The 20,693-nt window shown below is 34.6% G+C and overlaps 1 pseudogene; it reads left to right on the top strand.

Moving 5' to 3' along the window:
- The first annotated feature begins 1,834 nt into the window (after positions 1-1,834).
- On the top strand, positions 1,835-1,932 carry LOC141494612 (U2 spliceosomal RNA; annotated as a pseudogene).
- Positions 1,933-20,693: the final 18,761 nt, after the last annotated feature.

The raw sequence follows: 20,693 nt of genomic DNA, 5'->3' as shown, positions 1-20,693 counted from the left end.
AAGTAATTTGTAAATATTATCTTTATCCTCACAAGAACCCCCATTCTACAGAAAAGGAAACTGAGACAGGCAGAGATTAAATGATCTGCCCAGAGGCATAAACTGCTAAGTGGCTGAGATCAGATTTGAATTCAGATCTTGCTGGTTGTAAGTTCAACATTTTATCAACTGTATATTATATAAATATATCAATTGTATATTATAAAATCATCATGCATGTTATATATAATATTATATAAATGTTGATTATTGTTATATAAGTAATAAATTAAAAAACATGATTTAATATATAGAGGGAGGGTTGGTTCTGGAATCAGAAAGATATACTTCTGATCCATACTAACTAAGGACAAGTCCTGTTTTCATAATAGCATTTTCTGACACTGATAGCTGCATAAGACCAAATAGCAAAAATTCAGCAAATCAATTTTAAAAGGACTCTTTACTACATACCCAGTCTAATCATGATAATGAGCAGTGGTAGTGGTGGTGATAGCAGCAGCTTAAATTATATAGCACTTTAGAGTTAGAATGAATGAATAACATTTTATTGCAATTTGTGGAGAAATGATTATCTGCCAAACTAAGAGACAGAAGACCTGGGAGAACTAATTGTTGCAATGATACAAGTTTAATGGGGCACCTTATTGTTGTTTTTAATGGAAAATTAAATCTGCATTTGAAAAACTAGTTTGATTATCATTGTCTTTTGTTTTTACATAGGTAATTTTGTTCTTAACCCATTCATGTCATAGAACCATTCCTTGTAACACAACAAACATTAAAACAAAGCTAACCAACATAGGTCCCCCTTTACTAAGAGAAGGAAAGTAAGAGAAATTTTCACTATTAAGAGGGCATTTAAAATATCCATTTAGGTCACTTCCTGGGAGGAGCCAAGGAAAGAAGCTAGGAAGCTCCCTGAACTTTTCTCATTTTCTCTCTGAAACAATTTTAAATGAATCTTCTAAATAGACTCTGGAATGATAAAACCCACAAAAAGACAGAGTGAAATAATTTTTCAGCTCAAAAATTTTTCAGCCTAGTATAGGCAGGGAACTAGAAGCCAATAGGAGACTTTTAGCCAAAGCACAGATCAGTGACTGAAGCCCTTGGGTCCTGACTTAGCAGACCAATGGTATGGCAGATCAGCATAGAAAGCATATTGGAAGTTCAAGAACTCCAGTGCAGCAGGTAGGAGTGGGTTGGCCTACTCTAAGGCAGGAATCAAGCTGCCAGTATCTGAGGATCCAGGGAGGAAAGTCAGTGACCAGACACTGGCCCCTAGCACAAAAAGGTTGGAAGCCCTCCTGTCCTGCAGGAACAGAGCTCAATTTTTAAAATGAGTAAAAAAAAACAAGAAGAGTCTTAACCACAGAAATCTACTATGGCAACAGGAAAAATCAAAACACCATCCCAGAAGAGAAAAGCAATGACAAAATACTTACATGTGAAGCCTCAAAGGGAATCATGAATTGGTTTCAAATCCCAAAAGTCTTCTTGGAAGAGCTCAAAAGGATTTTTAAAATTTAGTAAGAGAGGTAGAAGAAAAATTGGGAAAAGAAATGAGGTAAACAGGATAATTATGTAAAATTGGAAAAGACAGTATAAAAATTAACTAAAGAAAGCAATAGCTTTAAAAGTGGAATTGACCATATAGAAAAGGAGATGCAAAAGCTAAGTGAAGAAAATAAATCCTTAAAAATTAGAATTGAGCAAGTGGAAACTAATGAATCTATAAGACATCAAGACTATCAAAAAGTACCTTTTAGGAAAAAAATGACAAGCCTGGAAAAATAGATCCAGGAAAGTTCATTTAATTTAAATTTAATTTATCTCTTCTCCGCCTTTTGGCTAAGATCAAGTGTAGTATTAAATTTAATTTGATTTAATTTTTCTCCCAGTTACAAGCAAAGATAAGTTTCACCATTCACTTCCAAAACCTTGAGTTCCAAATTTTCTCCCTTCCTCCCACCAAATCCCTCTCATTAAGAAAGCAAGTTACTTGGTATAGGTTAAAAATGTGTACTCATTAAATTCATTGCTTTACCTTTAGTCATGTAGGAGAAATCATTTAAAAATCATTGGACTACTTGAAAGCCAAGATCAAAAAAAGAGCCTGGACAATATCTTTCAGGAAATTATCAAGCAAAATTGCCCCGATACTCTAGAACGAAAATAAAACAGAACTTGAAACAATCTACCAGTCATCATCTGAAAGAGAACCTCAAATGAAAACTCTAAGGAATATTGTGACCAAGTTTCAGCCACAGTCAGGATTAGGCAAGACTTAGCAACTTCAATATTAATGGATCAGAATCAACTACAAAATTCAGCATATTCTTTCAGGAGAAAAGATAGATATTGAATGATGTAGAGAACTTTCAAACTTTTCTAATAAAGAGACTAGAGTTGAACAGAAAATTTGATCATAAAATAAAAGATTCAACAGATGCATAAAAAGGTAAATGGAAAAAATATTAGTCAATAAGACTAAACTGTTTACATCCCTACATGGGAAGATAATTCTCATAATTCTTGAGAATTTCTATTGAGTATTTCTATTAGGACAATTGGATAGAGTATACTTAGCAGAGAGTGTGGTATAAGTTGATCATGTTGTGATGATATTAAAAAACAATTAAGACTAAAAATTATTGTACTGAGAGAAGCAGAGAGGTAGAAGAAGGTAAATCACAACACATGAAGAAGCACAAAGGAACTATTATATAGTAGAGGGAAAGAATGGAGGGTGTGAGCATTGACTGAATCTTACTCTCTATGAATTTGACTCAAAGAGTGAATAACATACACTCGTAAATGAGTTTTTGAAATCTATCTTACCCTACAGGAAAGTAGGTTAGGAAAGGATAGAGAAAGCAGAAGGAGGGGCTAATAGAACAGAGGGCAGATTGAAGGAAGCGATGGTCACAATTTTACAAAAACTAATGTTGAAAATTATCTTTACATAAATTAGAAAAATAAAGGAAAAAATTAAAAATATTAAATATTCATATAGTAGTAAAGCGTATATATATATATATATATATATATATATAAAGTAAAACAACACACAAAAATTAATATTAGACACATACAGCTTAAGTTTTCCACCCTTATTTAGCAAAGTTCCTTGGAATAGGTTATATATGTTACACTATTTTCAAGATAACTGGCAAGAGTTTGGAGGTGTGGTCTGTGCCCATTTAGAGTTTCTTCGTCCCATGGGCACAGACCACACCTCCAAACTCTTGCCAGTTATCTTGAAAATTTTATGTCTTAATTTACAGAACTAATATTTCCACATGGGGTAAGCTACGGCTCTGCCATCTTTGCCCCTCTGACAGAAGACTTCCATTTAAAGAAGACAAAACTAATCCTGGGATTTGATTAATACTAGCTTCTTTGGCATAGCTCTCTGGCTATCTAAAGGGACCTTCTGACAAGGTGGATTTCTGAAGTCACCACACCCTTCATCACATTGTACCCTTGACAAGATTCATTTTTAAAAGGAGAGGAAGACTGTGTCCCAAAAAAGCTAGACTGCTATATCATCATTTCTTCTTTTTCTTCTTCTTCTTCTTCTTCTTCTTCTTCTTCTTCTTCTTCTTCTTCTTCTTCTTTTTCTTCATCTTCTTCTTTCTTCACATAGCCTTGGTGTGTTAGTGGAAAGTAAATCTCTTTTTGTTAATTATCCATGTCTGGTAGGTGCAACATGGAACCTGAACCAAGTATTAAAACCAAGTATTAGTATTAGAATGACCTTCAATATGGTATCAGGAGGGAAACTGCAAAAGTGCAAATCCATCACTATATCAGATAAAGAATTTCTTTAAAAGTAACCACATCATATAAAAAGAACAAGACATTTATCATTAATCTCCCATTTATAGTAAATGGATCTCCAAAGCATGGCATCTGAACAAACATTAAGCCTGACCTTAAACTCTTCAAAGAGGAGAGTCAACCTAAAGAAGCATATGCTTCAAAAGTCTGATACCAAGGAGTGATAACAAACTACAATGAGCCTGGCAGAAAATTCTAAACAAATTTAAACACCTAATAATCCCATTCCTCTACCTTCCCTTCACCCACCAAGTATATTGCATGCATGCAAGCACATGTGCACAAATGCTTTTTGTCACAGGTGGATGCCTTTATTAAAAAGACCATTAACACACAATAACAACAATCAAAAATATATCAAAATAAAAAGCAATATACTTTAAGGATCTGAAGGAACCGTAAAATTGGCTTGATTTCCAACCTGTATTTGGGAAATACAATTTTGCAATGTGCTTCGTTCCAGTTATGGAAGTTAAGGAAGAGGAAAGGAAGAGAGACACAAATAAGGAAAATGTGGTTAAATAGACTGAAGGAGAGAGGAAAAATAATCTTTTTTTCCTTCTTCCACCAAAAGAGTTATTATTCTTCACAATTTCATTTTGTTATTTCAAAACTGTTATCTTAAAGGGAGAAGATTTGTGGGGAATGGTGAGATCAAATAAATGGCAATCCCTATATGAGATTGAGGTTGAATAAATCCATAAGTCATGGAAATTGAAGAGGTTAATGAACTCTGAGGTCAGGGTTTTTGAGTGTAAACACACACACACACACACACACACACACACACACACACACACATATATATATATATATATAAAACATAAACATAAATATATATATACATATATATATGTGTATATATATATATATATATATATATATATATATATATATATATATACACACATTTGGAACATGGAGCAGACCAGTTTGTTTGAAATGGTAGAGTTTATGGGACTAATGTTACTTATAACTTAGGAAATAGAAAGCCACTAAAGATTCTTCAGTAGGAAAGTAACATGATCAGACTTGTGCTTATGGAAATTTATTTTAGCAGCTAGCTAAAAATACTTGCCCAGGGTAGCACAGCTAGCAACTGTCACTGGCTCCTGACTTCAGAGCTAGTGTTATATGGGCTGTGATACCTAGCTACCCCAGCTCCCTTCTTTTCAAACCCATATCTCTCACCACCAATCAGTTGCAAAATCTTGTTCAACAATCAGAACACATCTGACATCTGGATTGGAGTTTTAGGTGAAGGAGTGGTGAATTAACTCTTTTGTCCTTTCTCATCAGTCTTTAGCAGCAAATGGTTTCGAAATGAGTACTATTTGTGGTAAGTCTATAACCACATCAGAAAACGAAAGCAAGTCATTCACAAATATTATTGAAAGTTATTTTGGGGTGTGCTTCTCACATGCAGTTCTTGATCTCAAATGAGCAGGAATAAGGCTACTTATGAGCTACATAGCTATTACAGGTGATTGCAGGGATTTATGTCCCATTTCTCACTTCTCATGAATATCTGGTTTGGATACCACTGATGATCCCACCATTGAAAGCATTTCAGCCAGGATATAAATCCCCTAAGTTTGTAGCAACCTGAAGATGGGGCTTTGTTCTTTCCTTAAATTTAAGAAGAAATCTCTCTTATTTGTATCTCCACTTGGACTGTCAGTTTTCTCTCAGTTCTTTTCTCATCTTTTCTCATCACCATATGAGTTTCATGATGACAGAGGTCAAACTCAGCAGTTGGGAGCTTGGCTCTAGTAAAGGACATTTCTATCTGATCTGCCCTTAGACTTAGTCAAACTAGTTTTCTACTCAAGTGCCTTAGGTCCCACTCCCCTCTTTGGAGGACTGTTCCTCATCACAGGCAGAATAAAGCAATATAATAATGAATGATCTGCACAACCTACCCATGTGTTACCTTATTTGTATTGCAAGGGATACAGGAACATCTGAATATAAATCTAAATTGAGACAATTGATTGTCCTAGATCATTGGCCAGAAAGGGAGCATGAGGAATACAGCCCAGCAGGAGAAGAGAAGTAACAAAATAACAAGACAACATACCAAAACTTATGGGATACAGCCAAGGCAGTTGTCAGGGGATATATTATATCTTTAAATGATTACATGAATAAATTGGAGAAAGAGGGAATCAATGAACTAAGCATGCAATTAAAAATGAGGGGAAAACTAATTAAAAACCCTAATTAGATACCAAATTAGAAATTCTAAAAATTAAAATAGAAGTTGATAAAATTGAAAGCAAGAAAACTATTGGACTAATAAATAAAACCAAGAGCTGGTTTTATGAAAAAAAAACAATAAAATTGATAATCCTCTGGTTAATTTGATTTTAAAAAAAGAAAGTAGAAAACCAAATTGCTAGTATCAAATATGAAAAAATTGAATTCACCACCAATGGGGAGGAAATTAAAGTAATAATTCAGAATTATTTTGCCCAATTGAATGCCAATAAATTTGATAATCTAAGTGAAATGGATCAGTACTTACAAAAATATAAGTTGCCCAGCTTAAATGAAGAGGAAATTAAATATCTAAATAACCCTATTTCAGAAAAAAGAAATTCAACAAGTCATTATTGAACTCCTTAAGAAAAAATCTCCAGGGAGAGATGGATTCACAAGTGAATTCTAGCAAACATTTAAGGAACAATTGGTTCTGATTCTATATAAACTCTTTGACAAGATAGATGTAGACAAAACTCTGCCTAACTCTATGACACCAATACAGTGCTGATGCCTAAACCAGGAAGTCAAAACGAGAAAGAAAAGTATAGAACTATCTCCCTAATGAATATATATGCAAAAATCTTAAATAAAATCTTAGCAAAGTTATTACAGCAAGTTATCACTAGGATAATACACTATGACCAAGCATATCCCAGGAATGCAGGGTAGGTTCAATATTGGGAAAACTGTTAGTATAATTAATTATATCAATAACAAACCTATCAGAAATCATATTATTATATCAATAGATGGTGAAAAGACCTTTGACAAAATACAGCATCCATTCTTATTAAAAATATTAGAGAGTGTAGAAATAAATGGATTGTTTCTTTGAATGATAAGCAGTGTCTATCTGAAACCATAAATCCTTTCTAGCAAGAGCTAGAAAGAGAAATTCCATTCAAAGTAACTTCAGACAATATAAAATGCTTGGGAGTCTACCTGCCAAGGAAGACTCAGAAGCTCTATGAAAACAAATACAAAACACTTCTCACACAAATAAAATCAGATTTAAATAACTGGGCAAATATCAACTGCTCATGGATAGACTGAGCCAATAAAATAAAGATGACAATTCTACCAAAATTAAACTACTTATTTATTTCCCTACCAATCAAAATTCCTAAAAAATTACTTTAAAGAGTTAGAAAAAATTTGTAAGGAAATTCATATGGAGAAATAAAAACTTGAGAATTTCCGGGGATTTAATGAAAAAAAGTGCAAAAGAATATGGCTTAGCCCTAACAGATCTAAAATTACATTATAAAGCATCAGTCATTAAAACTGTCTGGTATTGGCTAAGAGAGAGGGTGGTGGATCAATGGAATAGACTAGGTGCAATAGCAGGAAATGATTATAGTAATCTGCGGTTTGATAAACCCAAAGAGTCCAGCTATAGGGATAAAAACTCTCTCTTCAATAAAAACTGTTGGGGAAAATTGAAAGTTAGTATGGAAGAAACTTGAATTAAACCAATACCTCACACCCTATACCAAGATAATATCAAAATGGATACAGGATTTAGGCATTAAAAAATAACTTAAACAAACTGGGAGATCAAAGAATAGTTTACCTGTCAGATCTATGGAAAGGGAAACAGTTTATGACCAAGGAAGAGATGGAGAACATCATTAAAAACAAACTAGATAATTTTGATTACAATAAATTAAAAAACTTTTGCACAGACAAAACCCCTATAACCAAGATCAAAAGAAATGTAGTAAATTGGGAAACAATTTTTACAACTAGTATTTCTGACAAAGGACTCATTTCTAAAATATACAGAGAGCTGAGTCAAACTAAAAAAAAACAAACAACAAGCCATTCCCCAACTGACAAATGGTCAAAGGATATGCAAAGGCAATTGAGGAAATCAAAGCAATCCACAGTCATATAAAAAACTGCTCTAAATCACTACTTATTAGAGAAATGCAAATTAAAGCATCTCTGAGGTACCACCTCACACCTCTCAGACTGACCAATATGACCAGAAAAGAAAATAATCAATGTTGGAAGGGATGTGGGAAATCTGGGACAATAATACACTGTTGGTGGAGCTATGAACTCATCCAACCTTTCTAGAGAGTAATTTGGAATTATACCCAAAGGGCAACAAAAATGTGCATACCCTTCGATGCAGCAAAACCACTACTGGGTCTATACCCTGAAGAGATTGTGAAAAAGGGTAAAAACATCACTTGTACAAAAATATTCATAGCAGCCCTGTTTGTGGCAGCAAAGAATTGGAAATTGAGTGAATGTCCATCAATTTGGGAATGGCTGAACAAACTGTGGTATATGTATGTCATAGAACACTATTATTCCATTAGAAACCAGGAAGAATAGGAATTCAGGGAAGCCTGGAAGGATTTGCATGAACTGATGCTGAGTGAGATGGGCAGAACCAGAAGAACACTGTACACCCTAACAACAACATGGAGGTGATGATCAACCTTAATGGACTTTCTCATTCCATCAGTGCAACAATCAGGCACAATTTCGGGATATCTGCGATGGAGAATACCATCTGTATCCAGAGAAAGAACTGCGGAATTTGAACAAAGACCAAAGACTATTACCTTTAATTTATAAAAAAAAAAACCATTATCTTATTATGTAATTTTGCTATCTCTTATACTTTATTTTTTCTCCTTAAGGATATGGTTTCTTTCTCATCACATTCAACTGAGATCAATGTATATATACCATGGAAACAGTCTAAAGATTAACAGACTGTCTTCTGTGGAGGGTGAAAGTGAGATTAGGGGAAAAAATTGTAAAATTCACAATAAATAAATAAATAAATATTAACAAATTATTTTAAAGACTGTACATATGGTGACAAACACGTAGGACATCAATAATTTCATTAGTGATTGATTACTTAGTTAATATGACTTATATAGTTAACCAAGCATGTGAATTTTTTTGATTTGAAAGATACACGAGGCATCAATAATATACCATGTCAGTGAACGTTTTATATTAATCAGAGTAATCATTTCTGGAAAAGTGACTGAGTCAGTGAGATCACTGCATAGGGATCTTGATGAGGGGACATTGCCTCTAGTAATATAGGTCTGCATTTTCTCTGCCATTTATGGACTTGAAGAGTTACCAAGAGCACTAAGAGATTTTTCTCTTTTCTAAGACTACAGGCTATGTGTCAGAGGTAGACATGAAAACAGGTCTTCTTAGCTCCAAGGCCAACCCTGATTTTATTGTCATACTGTTTTTTATATGGTTTCTTGGTTTTTCTATTTAGGTCTTCCTAATTCCAAATCTGGCATCTTCACCATTTGTTCACCTTGATAAGACATATCTGAAACTGAAAATAAAATCTGAATTTGGAAACACTTTTTTAAATCTATGGTTTCTTTAGTGTGGTTTCATTCCATTCTTTTTTTTGAAATTTTATATTCCTATTATTACATTTTATTTGGTTATCTAGTTTTATACAATTATATTCCAGACAGGCAGAACTAGGATCTATTTTCCAAATTTTATATGCTATTTTCTCCTTCTGTATATTTGTGTAGCCCTGCCCTCCTAGCCTGGAAGATGCTTCCTCTTCACCCTTAAAGCCTTTTCCTTCAAGATTCACCTTTATTGCTATCCCTTCCCTGCTGCTACTTGCTACAAGTTTTCTGCCACTTAAATTTTTCTTGAGCTCTTTATTATCTCTGCCTTTCATTTGTCATAACACTAGGGAAAGCATTCTTCTTATTGATGTACATATAACTTACAAGCTCCATGAGGCCTGGCACAATGATTTTTATCACTTTAGAGTCAGTGTCAAATTAGTAAGTATGCATTAGAAAGAACCTGTTATGTTTCAAGTATCTTGTTGGATGCAAGAGATAGTAATACAAAAATGATATAGTTTTGTCCTTAAGAGGCTTACATTTTATTAGAAGGCTGTCAAGATGTTTACAGATGAGTAAATAAGCAATATACAAAATAACTGCACAGTGATTTGGAGGGGGGCTAACAATGGAGAGAATCAGGAAAGGACTCTTGAAGTAGATGGTAGCTGACCTGATTGATGGTTGAGGGGTGCTAAAAATTCAAGAGGTGCTTTTAAGAAGGGAGAAAACTTGTATGAGGAAGGACACAGATAAAGGAGATGAAATACTATGTGTAGAGACCAGCAAGTTTGACTGGGGCAGTTAGTTACTACATGAAAGTCATTGTTGCTGTTTTGGGTGCTTGTCCTTCCTTTTTTTTTCTCTCTTAAAGATTTTTATTATTTTGAGTTTTGCAATTTTCCTCTAATCTTACTTGCTTCCCCCCACCCCCCCCACAGAAGGCAATTTGCCAGTCTTTACATTGTTTCCATGGTATATATTGATCCAAATTGAATGTGATGAGAGAGAAATCATATCCTTAAGGAAGAAACATAAAGTATAAGAGATAGCAAGATCAGACAATAAGATATCAGTTTTTTTCTAAATTAAAGTTAATAGTCCTTGGTCTTTGTTCAAACTCCACAGTTCTTTTTCTGGATACAGATGGTATTCTCCATTGCAGAGAGCCCCAAATTGTCCTTGATTGTTGCACTGATGGAATGAATGAGTCCATCAGGGTTGATCATTGCTCCCATGTTGCTGTTTGGGTGTATAGGTTTTTCTGGTTCTGCTCATCTCACTGAGAATCAGTTCATGCAAATCCCTCTAGACTACCCTGAATTACCATTCTTCCTGGTTTCTAATAGAACAATAGTGTTCCATGACATACATATACCACAGTTTGCTAAGCCATTCCCCAATTTATGGACATCCCTTCAATTTCCAATTCTTTGCCACTACAAACAGAGTTGCTATGAATATTTTTGTAAATGTGGGCCTTTTACCCTTTTTCATGATTTCTTCAGTCTATAGACCCAGTAGTGCTATTGCTGAATCAAGGGGCATGCACATTTTTGTTGCTCTTTGAGTGTAGTTCAAAATTGCTCTCCAGAAATTGTCCTTCCTTCTGAAAGAAGACCCATAACAACAAGAAAGGTGATGACAATGGATTTAAGTGAGGCAGAGCTGTGAAAAGTCATCCACTTCACTCTTTCCTCTAGAGTTATTGGAATCTAGTGACAAGACAAAAGTCAAGATAACTGACTTTGGCCTAGAATGCTAGCCTAGAAAGGTAAGCTTGAACCAGAGGAAAGGTCTTTAATGTCAAATAGAGGATTTTATATTTGATCCAAAAGGTCATGGAGAGCCACTGAAGCTTCTTATGAAAATCAGTTTAGCAGCTGTATAGAAAATGAATTGGAGGAGGGAAGAACCAGATGCAATGGGGACAAAGGCAGCTGGCAACTGATGAGAAGGAACTGGACCACAAATGGAACTGTAACACAAATGGTCAAGTAAACAACAATAGTAATACAAATTTGTTTCAGCTCTCTTTGGTTCAGAATTTTCAATCACAATATGTTTTATGAAAAGGTGAATGTTGCAAGCTACTTATTCTAAATCATCATCAGCAATTATATGTCACATGCCCATTTTGTTTTATACTTTTAAAATGTGTCATGATAGACAACATATAAAAATATTTTCAGGGGTCCCACATTCTCTAGGAGTGGTCCTATTCCTATCTATCCAAGTCAAGGATGGAAGAGGAGACCCTTTAAATGAGTTATTAATTTGCTAACAGAGCTTATGTTAAACAATGGAACTGAGTAGAAACTAGATAAGTTCAGAAATTTTAGGCCACTTATCAGTAAGAAATCTCAAGAGAATACAAAGAAATAGCTAAAGAAAGGTTGTTGTTCTCATTTGTTTCAGTAGTATATAGTTCTTTGTGACCGACCCTGCCATTTGGGATTTTCTTGGCAAAGATACTAGAATCCCATTTTCTCCAGCTCATTTTGCAGATAAGGAAACTGACCAACAGGCTTAAATATGACTTGCCCAGAATTACATAGTAAGTACATGACTGAAGACAGATTTGATATCAGATTTTCTCAACTCCAAGCCTGGTACTCTATCCACTACCACCCTAGCTGCCCCCTAAAGAAATATACATTTGTAGAACTCTTATTCCAATAGTTTTTCTGACTAAAATCATACAAATAATAAAACAAATAAAAGTTCAGGAAATTCATCAGTACAATATTTAGCAATGATTCTCATCTGTTTTTGTAGCTGCTAGTAAACAAATCATTGAAAATGAAAATGGAAAGAAGGCAACAAACAGAAGAGATATGGAAAATATTTTTTATGACAAACTGTTCTCACCATCAAAGAAAATAGAGCCACTAAACTAAGACTCTAATTCTACTCTATGTTTTGCTGATTTTTTAAAAAAGCATATTGATTTAGCAGAGCAAAATATCACCTTAAAACACTGTTCTAACAAAGTCTTTTCCATTTATATAGCTAACCACACATGTGATTCCTTGAAAGATATAATAACAAAAATAAACTTGTTCAGCAGTCTCCTGTTCACATACATCAGACAAGACAGAAAGAAAAAAATATACTGGGATCAGTATTCTTTTTCTACCCTGTGGAAATAATCCAGCACTTAGTCAAAATTGAGGATTTTTGAAATTATGCAGATGTTCTTTTTGCAGATTGTTCTGATTGCATCAAGACCAAGACATGGAAGAACCTTCATACAGAAATGTATCTGTAACCCCTCAAAAATTTTGACATTATTCATATGTGAAAAAACTTTGTTTTCTGAATTATGATATACAGTTCTATAAACAATCTAAAGAATTTGTCTTTATGTGTATTTGTGTATACATGTATTTATATGTAACATAGATATATGTATAATATATGTATTTATGTGTAACATACATGTGTGTGTGTGTATGTGGTGGTGGGCAGTGGGCAGAGAAAGAGAAAGGCAGAGAGTTAGAGTTAGTTCATTAGGACAATGAGTTGGCCCAGAATTAAACAGGAGGAGAGTGGACATGCAGAAATTGCAAAGTTCCTCTTTCCTAAACCCAAACATCTCTCAGAAAGTCAACCATCTTTTAATTTCAAAATTCTACTAGTGTTTTGGTATGGCTATGAGGTTTGAAAATGAGTATCACAGAGTAGGTGGTAATGTATAACATTTAAAAATAACTAAATTGATTTTTAAAAAGCAATGCATACCAAATAATCAAAGAAGAATGGAAGTAAAGAATGTCAACAGGGAAATGTATATTAGAAAAAGAAGATGAATTGGTCATATAAAAAGGTCAAAGAATAGTAGGTAGATAGACTAAGTACTCTACTAGTAGCTTTAAAATATTAGATATTGTAAAGAGGAAAGTTAGTATATTTAATGGACTCATGGGAAATTTATAGTCAAAAATGTCCAAGAGTTACACAGGATAGACATGCATGAATGGGTACAATTTGTATAATTGGAGGAAACCTACAAATTAGAGCAAGGCAAATGGTAATGCATCTTTTTTAGTATCATCTTTTTTGAAAGTGAAAAATGTTATTTCAATTTGCACTCAGACTTACTTCTTCCAGGAGGTAAACTGCATTTTTTGTCCTAAGGACTTTGGAATTGTCTTGGATAATTGTATTGATCAGAATATCTAAGTCTTTCAAAGTTGATCACCATTGCAATATTGTTACTGTGTACATTATTCTCCTGGTTCTGCTCATTTAACTTTGTATCAGTTAATATATTTTCCCAGATTTTTCTCAAAATAGTGTGTTCAATTTTTCTTAAAGCACAATGCTATTCCATCACAATCACATACCACAACCTGTTCAGCCATTACTCAATTGTTGGGCACTCCCTTAATTTCCAATTCTTTGCCACCACAAAAAGAGTGGCTATGAATATTTCTATACATATAGATCCTTCTTTTTTTCTTGGATCTCTTTGAGATACAGACCTAGTAGTGGTATTGCTGGGTCAAAGGGTATGTACAGTTTTATAGCCTTTTGGACATAGTTCAGTGTCATTTTTATTGATAAAGTCATATCTTTTTTAACTTTTAGACATTTGAGAGTACCAGTATCTTTGGGGGCAACAACTTTCAGTTTTCAGTAGTTGAGCTATTGAGAAGCCAGGGTAGCAGTACCTGCAGAGTCAGTTCTATTTCTTAACAAAACCTGTTCTCCTGGATAATGGCTACAGAGACAGTTTGGAAGTAGCCCCATTGGCCTGAAGGGGGACTGCTATTCTTGAGTAGAGGGTCCTATGCCATCTACACTGGAATATGAGTATGGTCAAGGCTTGATGACAATGTAGTTCAGTTAAACTGGTTTGTCTTCCCTTTGGAGGAAGTTAGTTGGTAGTTAGAATTGGTGATGGCAAGAAAGATGGGGAACTTGGTTTACAATGATTGCTCTCCTGGATAATTTTGGAGAGACCAGAGGAAGAGGTAATGTTATAATTCCTAATGTTTTGAGGTTCATGGTACTGGCCTTCCTTTATGATTCCAAGGAATCTTTTGGTCCTCACTGGAGGAGCAACTTGAGGATTAATAATGTTTTCAGGATTGCTATTAGTGCTATCATTGCTTCTTACATGAATCACTAGGAATGTATAGGTTGGCATCATCTTTGTCAGGGCTAGGGAGTTTTTCTGCCACATACCAGGAAGAGAGCTAATGTTTTTCACTCAATAGGATGATGCTCAGACAGGAAGCCACAGCAGTGAGAGTTCTAGGGTTTCCTTCAATTGCTGTAGAAACCTGGGTCCAGGACCTCAGTGGTGCTCCTGATGTTCCCCACCCACCCCCTGATTATCCCAGGTGAATGAGGGAATACTCATAGGGATCACAGTCTTTTTTTTTTTTAGATTTTTCAAGGCAATGGGGTTAAGTGGCTTGCCCAAGGCCACATGGCTAGGTAATTATCAAGTGTCTGAGGTTGGATTTGAACTCAGGTACTCCTGACTCCAAGGCCAGTGCCCTATCCACTGCACCACCTAGCCGCCCCACAATCTTTTTTTAGAAAGATTTTATTTATTTTGAGTTTTACAATTTTCCCCCATTTCCCTCCCCCCCCCCACAGAAGGCAGTCTGTTAGTCTTTATATTGTTTCCATGGTATACATTGATCTAAGCTGAATGTGATCAAAGAGAAACCATATCCTTAAGGAAAAAAAATAAAGTATAAGAGACAGCAAAATTACATAATAAGATAACAGTTTTTTTCTAAATTAAAGGTAATAGTCTTAGGTCTTTGTTCAAATTCTATAATTATTTCTCTGGTTACAGATGGTATTCTCCATCACAGACAGCCCAAAATTATCCCTGATTGTTGCACTGATGGAATGAGCAAGTTCATTAAAGTTGATCATCACCCCCATGTTGCTGTTAGGGTGTAAAATGTTCTTCTGGTTCTGCTCATCTTGCTCAGTATCAGTTCATGCAAATCTTTCCAGGCTTCCATGAATTCCCATCTTGCTGGATTAAAAGGGTATGTACATTTTTGTTGCCCTTTGCATGTAGTTCCAGACTGCTTTCCAGAAAGGTTGGATGAGTTCAAAGCTCCACCAACAATGTAATACTGTCCAAGATTTCCCACATCCCTTCCAACATTGATCATTGTCCTTTCTGGTCATATTGGCCAGTATGAGAGGTGTGTGGTGGTACTGCAGAGATGTTTTAATTTGCATTTCTCTAATTAGTAATGATTTAGAGCAATTTTATTTTTTGCAAGGCAAACGGGGTTAAGTGGCTTGCCCACGGCCACACAGCTAGGTAATTATTAAGTGTCTGAGACCAGATTTGAACCCAGGTACTCCTCATTCCAGGGTCGGTGCTTTATCTACTACGCCACCTAGCCCCCCTATTTAGAGCAATTTTTCATATGACTATGGATCATTTTTATTTCCTCATCTGTAAATTGCCTTTGCATATCCTTTGACAATTTGTCAATTGGGGAATGACTTGTTTTTTTAATTTGACTCAGTTCTCTGTATATTTTAGAAATGAGCACTTTGTCAGAAATAGTAGTTGTAAAAAGTGTTTCCCCATTTACTACATTTCTTTTGATCTTGGTTACAGGGGTTTTGACTGTGCAAAAGCTTTTTAATTTAATGTAATCAAAATCATCTAGTTTGTTTTTAATGATCTTCTCCATCTCTTCCTTGGTCATAAACTGCTTCCCTTTCCATAGATCTGACAGGCAAAGTACTCCTTGATCTTCTAGTTTGCTTATAATATTGTTTTTATGTCTAAATCCTGTATCCATTTTGATCTTATCTTAGTATAAGGTATGAGGTGTTGGTCTAACCTAAGTTTCTTCCATACTAACTTCCAATTTTCCCAACAATTTTTATCAAAGAGAGTTTTTAAGGGATCACAATCTTACAGCTATTTTACTTTATTCTGATAATCAGCTGACTGTAACAGAGGAACCCATGTCTAATAACAAAGCAAAAATTCTAAATGTCCAATTCAAACACATCAATTGGAGAGCAATGCTGAACAACAACAACTGTTAACATTGAAATTTCAGGTGAAAAGGGGGTATTAGATGTGGCAATAAAATGACCATTCATAACTTTGAAGATCCAAGTTTCAATCAAATGATATGGTTGAAAGACAGACTGAAAAAAGTTAGGAAAGTGAGAAGAAAGGACCTGAAGATAACATTGTAGACATAATACTATAGCCTGCAAGGATGGATGGATAAATAAAGTAAGGTTATTTTGAGGCTAGGAGAGACAGACTTATTTGTTAGTCAGTTGATAGAAGCCAGCTGATTGCTCCCTCTATCAGACAATGGGATGGGGTTACTTTTGCAGATATATATACATATATATATATATATATATATATATATATATATATGCAAGAAGCATTCACTAATCAATAGATTGAATATGAGGGGTGAGAGATGCTGAAGAGAAACTAGGAAAATCATAACCTTTTTCCACTCTCCCTCTGAAATAACTTAAAATGAAACCTCTAAACAATATCTTGTGTGAAAGAATCCACAAGAAGATGAAGTAAAACAATTTTTCAGCTCAAAATATCTTGGAGAGACTTCAGAAAAGGTCTATCTCACTTGAGTAAAGGGGGAGGACAGCTCAGCACAGGTGGGGAGTAGGGAAGCCAGCAGGAGTTTCTTAGCTGCAGATCAGTAGTCAAAACCCCTGGATCCCAGCTAGGCAGACTAGAAGTACAGTAAGCCAGTAATGCAGCCCTAGTACAGAAGTACAGCAAGCCCCAGAATGACAGTGCAACAGGCAGGACTGGGTTGGGTTACCCTAAAAGCTAGTGACCAGACCCCTGGCCCCTAGCACAAAAATCTTGGGACTGTGGCCCTGTGCCCCAGAAGCAGAGTTCAACTTTTAAAATGAGCAAAAAAACCAAAAAGAGTCTGAACCCTAGAAAACTCTTTTAGCAATAGGGAAGATCAAAATGCCATCTCAGAAGAGGAAAGCAGTGACAAAATGCCTACATGTGAAGCTACAAAGGGGTAGCTCTTCCTCTTGGAAGAGCTCAAAAAAGTTTTAGGGGCAGCTAGGTGGCGCAGTGGATAGAGCACCGGCCCTGGAGTTAGGAGTACCTGGGTTTAAATCTGACCTCAGACACTTAATAATTACCTAGCTGTGTGACCTTGGGCAAGTCACTTAACTCTATTTGCCTTGCAAAAACCTACAAAAAGGAGTTTAAATATAGAAGTTAAGGGAGACAAAAGAAAAATTGGGAAAAGAAATGGAATTATTCATGAAAACTAATTTTAAAAAGAGGCAACAGCTTGGAAAAGAAAGCACAGAAATTGACTGAAGAAAGCAATATTTTAATAAATAGAATAGGTCAAATGGAGATACTAAAGTTAAGGGAAGAAAATAAATTCTTAAAAATCAGAATAGGGCTGGTAGAAATTTATGAATCTATAAGATAGAAAGAATCCATCAAACAACATCAAAACAATAGAACAATAGAAGAAAATATAAAGTACCTCTTAGAAAAAAGAACCAAGAACCAGGACTATTTAAAAGCCATGATCAAAAAAAGAACCTGGACAATATCTTTCAGGAAATTATCAAGGAAAACTGCCCTAATATCCTAGAATGAAAGGGTAAGATAGTCTTTCAAAGAATCTGCCAAACACCTCTTGAAAGAGATCCCCAAATGAAAACCCCAAGGAATATTGTAACCAAATCCCAGAATTATTAGTTCAAGGAGAAAATAATCAAAGAACAATTCAAACACCAAGAAGTAACAATCAGGATTTCACAGGACTTGGTGGCTTCATTAAAGGATGGGGGAACTTGGAATATGATATTCAAGAAAGCAAAGGAGTTTGGATTACAAGCAAGAATCAACTACCCTGTAAAATTCAGCATATTCTTTTAGGGAAAGAGATGAATTTTCAACAGCGTAGATTTATGAAGTTACTTGATGAAAAGACCAGAACTGAAATAAAAAAATTTGACCTTCAAATACAAGACTCAAGAGATGTATAAAAAGTTAAACAGGAAAGAAAAATCAATAAGACTAAACTATTTACATCCTAAGCAGGAAGACAATACTTGTTACTCTTGAGAATTGTATTTCTATTATGACAGAAGGAGTATACATAAAAGAGGATATGGGTATAAGTTGATCTTGATGTAATGATATTAAATAAAACAATCAAGACTTAAAAGACTGTACTGAGAGAAAGAAGAGAATAAATCACATCATATGTAGAAACACAAAAGATCTATTACAGTAGAGAAAAAGAAGGGAGGGTGTGAGAACTGATGGAATCTTAATCTCAACAGATAATGTTCAAAAACTGAATAATATACATTCCCAATTGGACTTAGATATTTATCTTACTCGTTATAGTAATAGGAGGGGAAAGCAAAAGAGGAATCTGATAAAAGAGAGGGCAGATTGAAGAAGATGGTGGTCAAAAGCAAAACACTGGTGAAGAGAAGTAGGGTGAAAGGCAAGAGAAAAGAATAAAATGAGGGAAAATGATAATGATGCTTGTCTTTCATTTTTGAAGAAGACCAAAACATCAGGGAGGTGATGCCATGACAAGCAAATGTTAAATGAATTGGATTTGAGTGAGGGGAAATGCTGTGCTAAGTCACTCCTTTGAAGGCATCTGACTCTAGTAGTCAGATATGGATCAGTATGACTGGAGAGGGACCTGAATTCAAGGCAGAGTTAAGTGACTTGTCTAAGGACACATAACTAGTAAGTGTCTAGTGTGTGTGAGCTCACATTGAACTCAGGTCCTCCTGAATCCAGGGCTGGTGTTCTATCCACTGTGCTACCTTAAATGGGGGTTAAATAGGAGGGAAATATAGAATTACTCATCTCAGTTGTGAGTGTGAATGGTATGAACTCTTCCATAAAATGGAAGTGAATAACAGAGTGGATTAAAAACAGAATCCTACAATATTTTGTTTACAAGAATTGTATTTGAAGCAGAGAATTACACACAATAAAAATAAAAGACTAGAACAGAATATATCATGCTTCAGCTGAAGTTAAAAAAAAAAAAGGAATGATAATCCTGATCTCAGACAAAGCAAAAGTAAATATAGACCTAATTAAAAGAGATAAGGAAGAAAATTTGATCTTGCTAAAAGTCACTGTAGATGAAGCAATTTCAATGTTAAATATATATGTATCAAATAATATAGCATCTGAATTCTTTTTTTTTTTTTTTTAGTTTTTGCAAGGCAATGGGATTAAGTGGCTTGCCCAAGGCCACACGGCTAGGTAATTATTAAGTGTCTGAGGCCGGATTTGAACTCAGGTACTCCTGACTCCAAGGCCAGTGCTCTATCCACTATGCCACCTAGCCGCCCTATAGCATCTGAATTCTTAGAGAAATTAAGTGAGTTAAAGGAAGAAATATACTGCAAAATCATACTGCAGGAGACCTCAAACTCCCTCTCTCAGAATTAGATGAATTTAACCACAAAATAAACAAGAAAGAAGTGAAAAGAGTAGCAAAATCTCAAAAAAAGTTAGATATGATAGACTTATTGCAAAAAATTGAATGGAAATAGAAAGGAATATATCTTTTTCTCAGTGTGGTACATGGTGCTTACACAAGAATAGACCATGCATCAGGGAATAAAAACATCATGATAAAGGCAGAAATATTAAATGCATATTTTTCAGATCATGAGGCACTAAAAATTACATATTCTAAAGATACATGGAAAAATAGAATAAAAATTATGGAAACTAAATAACCTAATCCTAAAGAATAAGTGAACCAAACAAAAATTATCCAAGAGATTGAAAATAATAAAATAATGTGTCAAAACCTATGGGATACATCCAAAGTAATTCTTAGGGAAATTTTTATATCTCTATATACTTACATGAATAAAATATAGAAAGGAGATCAAAGAGGAGAAAATTAGAAAGAGAACAATTAAGAGTCTACAATAAAATATAAAATTAAAAATTCTGAAAATTGAAGGAGAGAATAATAAAATTGTAAGTAAGAAAACTATTGAACTAGTAAATAAAACTAAGAATTGGTTTTATTAAAAAAACAAAATAGATAAACCTTTGGTAAATTTGATTAGAAAAGAAAGAAAGAATCCACTTCAGAGCTATTTTGGTCAAATATATGCGAATAAATTTGACAGTCTAAGTGAAATGGATATATATTTACAAAATTATACATTGCCCAGATTAAC

Source organism: Macrotis lagotis, chromosome 7, assembly GCF_037893015.1.
Source record: "Macrotis lagotis isolate mMagLag1 chromosome 7, bilby.v1.9.chrom.fasta, whole genome shotgun sequence".
Taxonomy (NCBI): Eukaryota; Metazoa; Chordata; class Mammalia; order Peramelemorphia; family Peramelidae; genus Macrotis; species Macrotis lagotis.
Note: the sequence above shows the minus strand (reverse complement) of the source record. Positions and strands in the feature narration are given on the sequence as shown.